The following is a 10,266-nucleotide window of genomic DNA, read 5'->3' on the forward strand; positions in this document are numbered from 1 at the left end:
GGGAGGAGCGGGTTCCCTCGACTCGATATCGAAAAGAGCGGTTCGACAAGAAGTCCCGTATGATGAGCACGAGACTATCCGGCACGCCCATGTTGAATAGTTTGAAAATCAAACCATTGTGCCAGACTTTGTCGAACGCTTTTGCGACGTCGAAGAAGAGAGCTCCCGTGTATAACGGTTTTGGTCGATTAAGCCCCACAAGAATGTGCTCCGTGAGGCGGTGCACCTGTTGAACGCATGAGTGATTTGTACGGAATCCGAATTGTTCATCGATAAGAATGCCCTTGGATGAGACGAAGTCTCTGAGGCGTTTGTAGAGCAGACGCTCATACAGTTTGCCTAGAGACATGAGGAGGCTAATCGGGCGGTAGCTCGTCGGATGATTTTTTGGTTTACCGGGTTTATGTATGCCGATAACGTCCGCTTCTTTCCACACCGCGGGAAAGATACAGTTCGCCATAGCGGCATTGAAAATAGATGCCAACATCACGATGAGTTGGACGGGTAGAAGTTTAATAACGCGGTTAGATATACAGTCGGAACCGGGAGCCTTGCGAGGACGTAGGTCTTTGATCAAGTCTTTAACTTCTATCGGGGTGACGGGTGGTAACGCATCCGATGGTGGCAAGGAGGCTCTGCGTTCTACCTCACTGTCTACTGATTCTACATGAACAGGGTCCACGGATTGAGTGCTGGGCGTGCACTGGGTTTGCAATGTATCGGCCAGCAGCTCTGCTTTTTCGTCATCATCGAACGCCGCGAGTCGGCCTGAGGGGCCTACGAGGGGGGGCATAGTTACTACCGTATCCGATTTGAGAGTACGAGCTAAGCGGTAGTAAGACCTTTGGGAGGGCGCGAGTCCTTCTAAGAAATCAGACCATCTGGCATCTCGGACTTCGGCGATGCGAGACTTTACGTCGCGTTGTAGGGCACGCATTCGAATACGATTTTCCGCGGTAGGATACCTGTCGTAGGCGCGTATCGAGGCGTTCTTAGCTCTAAGGAGTTCCCTAATATCGTCGGACAATTTGAAGCGGTGAAGGAAGTCCTCCGCTACAACTTGTTTCGATGACCTATCTAATGTCGAGGTGATGTGTGACGTTAAGATGTCTATGGCTTCAGCGGTATCCTGAGGAGACGGGATAGAGTCCAGGTTAAACGGGAGCGATGGTGGATCAGATTCAGCCAGGCTGATGCCCAGCGTGTGCCAATCCACCACAGTCCTCGTGACGGGAACGGAATCGGGAGCGCGACCGAGCTTCATAACGACGGGACGGTGGTCTGAATCTAACTCTGAAACTACTTCGATCGAGTGTAAGCGCAGAGTTACGTTTTTTAATAACGCTATGTCGAGTATATCCGGGCGATGCGCGATATTTAGCGGGTAGTGAGTCGGGGTTAGCGGAGCGACGATATCGAAGGCGAGATCATCGACTAACGCGTCAAGCCGCCTGCCATTCGGGGTTGTGGTGTGTGAGTTCCACCTGATGTGTTTACAATTTAGGTCGCCCGCCAGAATGACAGAGCTCCCCATACCGAGCAGCGCCTCGATGTCACTGCTTAGAACGATCTTATCCGGTGGAAGATAAACGGACGCGATAACGATCGGCGCGTGTCCCGTCAGTGAGATTCGGCACACTGATGCTTCGATATTAGCGAGCGCGGGAGGATCGAGCGGGACGCAATGCAGGGCTCTTCTATAGTAAATGACGGTACCACCACCACGGGCAGAGAGCCTGTCGTTCCTGACCATGTTATAGTTCGCGATTTTAGGGTCACGGCGCGCGGGCTTAAGTAGGGTCTCCTGCACTAAAAAGATATCAATTTGGTGGTCACGCAAAAAGTCAGAAACCTGATCACGTTGATTTGCGAGACCGTAAGCGTTAAAAAATCCTATCGTTACGGATAGGGGCTTTATTCTACTTATATACGCCATTGATTACCGGCGGAGTGAGGGGAGGACGTACGTATTTAATGACGCGTATACGTCGGCGTATTCCTGCACAACGGCGATAAAGTGTTGTGCAGTGGAGGCAGCGCGAATGGCGTCGCCCAAAGCGTTAACGCGCTCAAAGTTGATCGACTGAAAGAAGTCGATCGCTAAAGCGAGATTGTCGGACGCGGTCGGAGGGCAAGTCGCGGGAGAGGGACGAGTCGCGGGGGCGGGACGAATCGCGGAGGAGGGAGTTGTAGCCGTGTTCGTGTACGGCAGCGGTTTTGCCCAGGCCGAGACACTGGGCACCGCCGCCGGAACGAACGCTGGCTTAGCCTGCGACGCAGAGGGTGCCGAGGCTTTGATGTCTGGGCCGGAAGCTCGGAGGCGGTTTTGGCGGGCGACGCGGCGATTTATTTTAGGGGCTCGGGGGCAACCACGGTAATTCGCGGGGTGACCCTGTGTTCGACACAGGACGCAGCTAGGCGGTTCCGTCGCGGTTTTTTGGTCGCGAGCGCAGAGGGCCGTGGCGTGATTACGCGCCATCTGTTTTGTATTCATGTCTATGATAATAAAATCCTTTTGTTTAAACTTTATCTAATTTAACTTTTTTGTATTCATGTCTATGATAATAAAATCCTTTTGTTTAAACTTTATCTAATTTAACTTTATTTAACCAATTTCTAGAAAGTTGCATGTAGATCATTTTTCGAAAAATAAGGCCATAAACAAGTTTCACTTCTTACGTGTGTACACTAGTACACGCACACATTTTTTTGATATAGAAGTGGTATTTTAAGCTTCATTATCTTACTACTTTACAGGTTGGGGTTCTTGCAAGAAATAACATCGTGTCATTAAAATCAAACATTCAACCTATTAAAAAATACGGTGATAGGGTGTTATTATATTGGTATATATACACCGCACTACTAGGTGCCATGATCTTGCCTATTTCTGACGCAAAGCCGTCAAGCATTCTAGTTTGGAGCGACTTTTGAAACTTCGTCCTCCTATTTCATGCGGCATTTACGTTCTGATGAGTATTGGGTCTGAGAGCAACTTAACGTCAAGCGGAACCAGCCCAGCATCTATGATCATATGTGTGTTTTTAATACCGGGAAAATGCGTTTAATTCCTTTTAGGCAATAAATTTACTGTCAGCAAAACCGCGGTTGGGCCTTTTTATCAGGTCAAGGTAATACGCTTGATTCAAATCGATACATTAGGGGCCAATAGGCAGGGAATGTTGGAGTCGGACTAGCTATATCCCCCTGTACTCGCATACATCTTGCACTACCGTCACGACCCAAATCGACATTTTTCTTACGACGATGACACAGAGCCGTCCCTTATATCTTTTTGCTCTACAGTGTCCGCATTCATAGTGATGGAATTCTACGGTTGGTTCAACTTCTATCCGGTCCAGGTACTTTCCGAAGCAACCATGCTTAGTCAGCACTATCATCAATCGTAATCCTCGGTCGCAATTCCTCTAGTGACCCGGTTATTCTCATTGACAGTCCAGACATTGGCCAAAGAGTCGCTAAAGAGTCACTCAGTCACCTGGACGTGTTTGCAATGCAGGCAGCTGAGATTGGGCGTTTGAATGACCCCCTGGTCGCCCCTGGTAATCGTAGCAAGCCCGTCAAACTCCAGGATTCAGGACGATGTCCCTGCTACTACTAAAACCGCCTCGGAAAAGATAGTGTGGCAACATCGAATACGTTGATACCACTAGTCTTATTAAATATTATTTCTCGTATTTGTTACTTTACTTAACCCAACTAGTGAATACAATCTAAATTGTCAGAGTTGTGAGATGAAAAAAAGTAGTTATTGGCAAAATCTTGGCACATATCCAATAATATCGATCAAGTAACTTTAGTCGACCCTGTATTAGAAACTAGTCCTACAGAAAGCAAAATGAAATGGTGCTCATTGAGAAAAAAAAGGTTGAACAAATATATTATTGTTAATTAAGATTGAATAAATAATTGTTTTTTTTTGTTCTACCTATGCTGATAGCCTTGAGAGGCTATTTCAGCTTCACTCTAGCGTGTGTAGGTGAGCTCACGGGGCTCAAACCGGAGTGTTGCTAACACTGGCCCTAGCAAGAGCAGTGCTTCGCAGAATCTACCACGGGATCGGAAACGCGACCCACTGAGAAGATCCGGTGAGAAACTCAGTGGGCCGTGTCTATGGGTTAATTCGCTCATCGAGCCCTTCGTCGCAAGCGACGGGTTCGACGAGGACGGTGTCTAATTTCACGAACAATATATTTAATATTAATTATTCTTATTTATTTTAAGCAGTTTTTGAAGAATATAGAATTATTGGAAGATTTGGTTTATTTCATAAATTAAAAAATAACAAATTTCATTTACTCCTGAGGCCATTAGATGCAGCAGCATCTTCTAAAAGTTTGTATGTATTGTCATGAGTAACTCTTTTGACTACTTTATTTATAACAAGCGTAGTTCAAGTAGGTACCATTGGTTGGCTTCTGATAATGAAGCATTCTGATAATAAAGTTTTTGGAGCTTCCTTGCTCTTTGCTGATGGCGATGGTATTAGCGAGGGACAGCTCGTAAAAGATTTCTTCTTTTAAATTGAGCAACTTGAAACTTACAATAATTCGAACTCGTGTTGATCAAGTCGATTTTCGGTTATTAAATTTTCCACTTCATCATCCACTTAATTACTAATGGAGGCAGATAAGCTAATTGCGCAATAAGTTATTGTTTTTTTCGTCGCTCATGGAAGTTGGCAATGCTAGTGCCAAAGCTACACGGCAACTTAATGCTGAGGATTGTCTACAAACTCATTTAAAATATAAAGTAGAGAAGGAAAATGCAGGACAGAACTGAATATTTAAAGTTTGTCTGAAGGTGAAGGTTCTGACGGACTCATGAGATCGGTGTTGTCAACAATCGAGTCTTTCTTGGTGGATTTATATGGATATAGCAGATCCATGAGTACGCCAAAACGTATGCTTTGAAAATTCTTCCCAAAGTTTCGTCCCCGTAATTCTATTCCCAGAATCATGTTTTTTTGTATGAGGACTAGTGTGATAACTGGTGTATCATGTAGGAATACAAAGCATCATTCATATAGGAATGAATGACGACGACTGCTGTTTTTTTCCTACCTATGCTGATGATAGCCTTGAAAGGCTATTTCAGCGTAACCTTAACTAGTAGGTGAGCTCACGGGGTTCAAGCCGGAGTGATGCGTTAGCATTAATCTATTAAGTATTAACTGACCCTAGCAAGAGCAGTACTTCGCAGAATCTACCACCGGATCGGAAACGCGACCCATTGAGAAGATCCGGCGAGAAACTCAGTGGGTTGTGTCTGTGGGTTAATTCGCTCGTCGAGCCCTTCGTCGAACCCTTCGGTTGCCGGTGACCGGTGCTTGTGGTACCTAAAACGGTGCGTTAAGGGATCGGGAGGATCCGTAAGGACGTGTTTTGGGCGACGTCGACTGTTTACCATTCGGTCTACAGGATCGGGTATGAAGTTTCTCCAGCGGCCACGACAAGAGGGTTCTCATGTCGTGCCGCTTTTTCAAAGTGGACTGCTTTAAACGTATAACGCTTCATTGATATGCAGAATAAAAAGCTTGGAGATAGGCATCGAATCTTGTTTATTGTCAATGTTAATGATCAAAACAACTGTCACCAAAATTATTGATATGTATATATTATATTATTAATATGTTGTAATTTTTCCAAATTTTGCGACAAATTAATATACAAGGAAGTTTCTTTCTGAATTAACGCAATAGTAATAGATTTGTCGGTTATCGATCAGCTGACCACCTTCAAGATAACCCAGCAGCTGGGAATTGGTAGTCTTTACGACTACAAAGAAAAATAGTGCGGTAGCTATTAGCTAGCGAGCTCAATATTCGTTGTTAAATCCTTATGTCATTTACTACTCTTGGAGCACTAGGTCTAGTACTAGAAGTTAGTACAGTTCGGCTAGACGTTAAACCGAAGCAATCGGGAATCCCTTCTAAATCTACTATTCTGTACTAACTGTAAGGAATCTAGTCCTGGACTATATTTAGTTGTGAAATCAGTACCGAGTCCTTGACCCTCATCAATTTCTGTATATAAATAATTTAAATTTATGTTTCTTCAAACTTTGTACAACTATTCATTAAATAAAGCCCTAGTTTACATTCGTTCCAACTATTTATATAAATAGGGGCTTAGTTCATGTGTCATTGTGTTATAAATGCAGCTGCGCATGTATCGATATTGTTTGCGCATGTTTCTCGTTTGTTTTCATTATATTGTACAAAATGTAAATGCGTCGGAGCGTGGGATACATAGAAAATGTAGGAATTTATATTGTGCTTTATGTCTAACAGAAATTCGTGCTTGCAAAAAAGTTTCACATTGTGCGGTTGAAAGTTTCACTATTGGATTTCCGTTGAAATTTCATAAATTTTTAGCTGTAACGAAAATAGGTTATGGTGTTGCCTTTCTCTAACATATCAAAATATTAAAATTATTTTTAAAATAATTCTATTTACAAGGGATTTTAGTACGTACGCTTTGTGAATTAATTAAATCTAAAATTTAGCTGACGTTCTCCGGTTAATTTAGAAGATATACATACATCGTGTAATAAAAGTGAAACCCGCAAAATTATAATTTGCGTGATTACTGGTGGTAGGACTCTTGTGAGTCCGCGCGGGTAGGTACCACCGCTCTGCCTATTTCAGCCGTGAAGCAGTAATGCGTTTCGGTTTGAAGGGTGGGGCAGCCGTTGTAACTATACTGAGATCTTAGAACTTATATCTCAAGGTGGGTGGCGCATTTACGTCGTAGATGTGCATGGGCTCCAGTAACCACTTAACTTAACTCAGGTAGGCTGTAAGCTCGTCCACCCATCTAAGCAACAAAAAAAAATACCTCCTCCTTTATTCCACTATCACATTTCAGCTGCAAAATATGGTTTGTCTAAGAATAGCAATTAAAGGTCACGAGTCGAGCTACTGAAATACACACATTATTATTCAGCACCCTTATTCAATAAAACGATGTCTAGGAAAAGAAAATTCTTACGTATAACATTATGGAGTATGTAGTTTGAACCTTATTCTAAGTAGTAGTAAGTTTTTTACGAAAAAATAGTATAAGATTTTTTTTATGTTTATTGCACTAGATAAGAGATGGGCTTGCTTTTTTTATTTTTATTTTTATTTCCGTATAGGCACACGAGCATACGGCCCACGTGATGGTAAGTGGTTACCGTCGCTCATGGACGTCAGCAATGCTAGGGGCAGAGTCCAGCCGCTGCCTACCGTTTAATACTCTTCACAAGCCTCGTTTGAAGAAGGACATGTCATAGCGCTCGGGAAACAGCGTGGAGGGGAGCTCATTCCAAAGCTGGATGGTACGTGGCAAAAAGATCTCTGGAAACGCACTGTGGATGAACGCAGAGGCTCTAGGTAGTATGGATGAACTCTACTCCGATGGCGGGCGGTGCAATGGTAAAAACGAGATGATGGTATCATCTCAAACAATTCCTCAGAGCACACCCCATGGAACATACGGTACAAAATATAGAGGGAACCAAAGTCCCTCCGCAGATCCAGAGGTTCCAACGATGCTATATGTATGTCGGAGCAGATAGAAAACATAACATGAATTCCGGCACCTACCGTATGACATGAGATTGAAGTCTTACTTGTAATGTCAGAACGACTTTTATATTCATCAAAGATGACGAAAGAAGGCACTCTGGCATATTTTAATAAATTATCTAGTATTAACGTCCTCTGGCGTCAAATTGGGGGTGAGAAAGCGTATTGTTTATCTGCAAATTTGCATTATATATAATATGGGAACATATTTACTATTCAAAAAGAATCATTAACACTACAACGACTTATGCTGTGCAAACAATTAAAATCCTCACACAAAAATATTGAGATATATATAAATGAGTCATAATTGTGCGCTCCACACTATTTGATTGTGTACGCGCTGGTATTTAAAATATCTCCAAAACTATTCCTGAACAAATTAACTGATAATAATACGCAAAGGTCACCTTATTGTTACATAAAAGATACTAAGCCAACTACGGGTGGTCTACACAAAATAATGTATTAAATGATAATACAGAAGGCGCGCTTTATTTATTTTATTCGTGGGCGAGATAGCAGTAGGTATTAACTGAACAAGATAACAAATCAAGAACAGTGCCATGGCCACAATTAATATTATTTTTTGTTATTAAAAATTAGTTTGTTGTTTGAATTTGGATATTTATGTAAAATATCATTTTAGATAATTTAATTTTAGCTTAATTAAAATAAAAAAGCTTCATTTTTTTATTCCTGATTTAGTTAGTCGAAATCTATTTAGTATTTAAAATAATAATTAATTAATTTTGTGGTTTTTTTAATTTATGTTATCAATTAACAGAATACATCTCCTAAGCATGCAAAATTTAGCATATTTAAGGGATTTATTCTTGTTATTGAGAAAGTATTTCGATAAAGCTTTTTTAGTTAAGCGTGTGGCATGTATTTCAACCCTATGACAGACATTAAGTCGAGAAAATTCCGAGCAGTAGCCCTGTCCGAGTTAATTCGTAGATATTTGTTTTTCCAGTCATAGATCTCAATTCGGAGAACGTTTGGATATTTAAAGGATCATAGACCAAATTGACTTGCCCTGGACTAATGCGGAAAAATTTTCGCATCCATAATTTATATTGTAACTTAAGAGTTCTAATAATTTTCATGAAAATTTGGAAAATGAGTAAAGATGAAAGTATATAAGAACATGTATGTAGTTGTATCCAATGAGAAATGATATCTATCATGTGTTTTACTATGCAGATGTTACCGTAAATATCGAAAACCCGGCTTTTTTGGAAATGTAATTTGATGATATCAAGTTACCTGCAGAATTAGTGCACACGAGGTTTTTATACTTACAATTATATTATAATTTAAAGAATTCTATTTAAAAATTTATTATATTAATCGATTTTCTCGCAAAGGTCAGATACAGGAGGCCTAATTGAATTTCATAATGATGACAAAATATTGCTTTTGTCGTAGATTATTTTACTTTTATTATCGCCCCTACCCAGAACTCATAAGTTAATGTTTGTGAGAACACATTTATCCCGCAAAAAGGCCCTATAAAGGCTTAGTAATTATTTATAAACTTTTCAGCTTTTACTATGTACCAGTACCGTAGTGATATTAATTTTACGACTGCCAAAGTAAGCAGGGCTTCAACCGGCTTGCAATTACGAAGGGATAATAATAGAAGAAATTGGAATTTACAGGGGCTTCACCTATTGTTCTAATAAAACCGTCCTAGTAATAATTATTAGTTGTACGTGGAATTGTTTTACAATGTGTTAGCATTGGATTTTGTCATTTTAAGCTAATGTTGGGAGCCGTATACAAAGAATCAGAAGAACGGTAAAGCAAAGCAATACCTTCGCTAGAAGTAATAGTGTTCTGTGAGCAATACAGAGCATTCAAAGTGTGGGCGTATGATAATCAAGTCCCATTCTATAGTGTACTAATTCGATCGATACGACATTTTCTTCGTACAGTTTCAATCAATACGTTGTTTTATCTGAATTTTAGGGGGAAGCAAATTTACCGTCGTACGAAGTTTAAAAGTATGAGTAGTGAATACTTTATAATTAACACTTGTTTGTCTACATATATAAAGGCTAAGACTCACCAATTAATCACCACTATATGAAAACGATGCGTGTAAAATCGTTTAGTTCCATCACGGTACAAAATTGAAACACAGGGCAATGTGTTTTCCGATTTTCAGCGAGAACAACCGTGACGTAGCGGTAAACGCGAGAAACTAACCAAACACAGCGCCGTTCTCGTTCGTAGCCATATTGGAGTCGCTTTCGATCGATGAAAGCGTTAATAAATAACTCATGAAAAGTATACGATTAAAAAAAACCTTTAAAATGATATCAGCATTTTTGTAGGCAGCGGCTTGGCTTTGCCCCTGGCATTGCTGACGTCCATGAGCGACGGTGACCACTTACCATCAGGCGGGCCGTATGCTCGTCTGCCTACAAAGGCAATAAATAAATAAAAAACATATACTTGTTTATGTCGAGTTTATCTGCTATTGTATTCTACATATCTGGAAAAGTTTCAATAGAAAGGAGTTTGTTGAAAAATTTAGTGAGTAACAGACTTTGGGTTCGCTTGTGCAGTAATGCACGGTTATATTCTTAGCAGTTTAATAAATTTGAATATTAAGTGGTCTATTTAGAGTTTATCCGTATAAATCCTGGAGAGAATGTTGGAAA

At 41.0% G+C, this 10,266-nt stretch overlaps 1 protein-coding gene across 4 annotated transcripts in view; it reads right to left on the bottom strand.

The window, feature by feature from the left end:
* The window catches only part of Syti (synaptotagmin I), a 27,778-nt gene extending 17,731 nt beyond the window's left edge, over positions 1-10,047 (bottom strand). For 2 of the 4 annotated variants that reach the window (XM_062671301.1, XM_012693079.4), the window contains exon 1: positions 9,669-10,024. The gene's annotated coding sequence lies outside the window, so the exon portion shown is untranslated. Of the gene's footprint in view, positions 1-9,668 lie in introns of all 4 variants that reach the window. The other 2 variants (XM_062671300.1, XM_062671302.1) reach the window with 2 other exon arrangements.
* Between the last annotated feature and the right edge of the window lie 219 nt (positions 10,048-10,266).

Source organism: Bombyx mori, chromosome 12, assembly GCF_030269925.1.
Source record: "Bombyx mori chromosome 12, ASM3026992v2".
In the NCBI taxonomy this organism is placed as follows: domain Eukaryota; kingdom Metazoa; phylum Arthropoda; class Insecta; order Lepidoptera; family Bombycidae; genus Bombyx; species Bombyx mori.